This window comes from Sinohyriopsis cumingii, unplaced genomic scaffold (assembly GCF_028554795.1).
Source record: "Sinohyriopsis cumingii isolate HCF-2022 unplaced genomic scaffold, ASM2855479v2 utg001511l, whole genome shotgun sequence".
Taxonomy (NCBI): domain Eukaryota; kingdom Metazoa; phylum Mollusca; class Bivalvia; order Unionida; family Unionidae; genus Sinohyriopsis; species Sinohyriopsis cumingii.
The window spans coordinates 81,561-82,822 of record NW_028316008.1 but is presented as its reverse complement, the minus strand read 5'-3'; the positions used below and the strand labels follow the sequence as shown (position 1 = coordinate 82,822).

The 1,262-nt window shown below is 36.0% G+C and overlaps 1 non-coding gene across 1 annotated transcript; it reads left to right on the top strand.

Moving 5' to 3' along the window:
- Positions 1-280: 280 nt before the first annotated feature.
- LOC149772382 (U2 spliceosomal RNA) lies at positions 281-477 on the top strand. The gene has a single exon (XR_016417717.1). It is a non-coding gene; the product is annotated as a U2 spliceosomal RNA (small nuclear RNA).
- Positions 478-1,262: the final 785 nt, after the last annotated feature.

The window sequence follows — 1,262 nt, the reverse complement described above, 5'->3', positions numbered from 1 at the left end:
CTATATTTCAAGCATGCATAATTATGTTTGTATCATACTTGTAACACATATAATTGTTCATTCGTACAGATCTACATCACTTCAGATATCTACATTGTAATTTTTTTTTTTTTTTTTTCTTTCATATGCACCATCCTATTGTGTTTTTACATGTATATCAATGTGAAGGACAGTGTGTCTGGGTGTATGTAAGTGTGCAGGAGTAAGTGTTAGTCCAACGCTTACTTTTTATTTATTTATGGTGTAAGCTGATACATGTAATTATTTGTATTTTGTTATCATCTATTTGTATCAATAAACAATTATGAAAATTAAAAAAAGTATCTGTTCTTATCAGCTTAATATCTGATACGTCCCCCATTGGGGGACTTCGATATTAAACTGATTTTTGGAACTGGGTGAGATGTCAGGGGCTTGCTCCGCTCTCGCCACGGGTTGGCCCGGTATTGCAGTACCTCCGGGATTGGCCCACTCCCCATGGGGAGTAATGAAAACAACTAACAATAATAAATCCATCTACACCTAAGTTGCTATTTAAGATTCCAAACTTTCAGGCATTTACTTTTTGTAATTTGTAGGGGTTTATTATTATCATTATTAATCTTAATTTTAATAATAATAATAATATTATTATTATTATTATTATTATTATCATTATTATTATTATTATTATTATTGTGAAGGGACTCAGGACCAATTGACACCAGCTGAAGGCTAGATGATATCTTAATGTCTTGTAACCTAAACTCGTATGCGGAGGCCAATTTCTCATGGTCTGATCTTTCTCCATTTCAGATGCCACTAATTTAGAACGGAGGACTGACAATTCACTTGTGACTATGCTACACTCGACGATTTCTAGTTCAACAAATGAACACCGTAAGTACACGGACGACACTGTCCCTTCCTAACTCCGGCAATTTCTTCCAATGCATCGCTAGCTAGCTCATTCAGCTGTGTTCCTTGCAATATTCACTTAAAAGGGGCGATGTTTTCATGTCATTTCCAATGGAATACAAGCGCTTTGATTCAGGTGGATTTTTCATCGACAGTGGCCTTGATAGGAGTCAGAGAGGATGCTTACGACTGGCTACCATGGCCCGCGCATGAGCAGATGGGTGAAAATTGGACTTTTTTTTTTTTTTTTTTTTTTTTTTTTGGCCATTGGATTTAAATGTTTGAGGGCATTAGTTAATCAGTCGTTGGTCAAGTTAGGTGAGGTCTGCTATACAACAACAATCAGGTCGTGTTTAATCCGGACA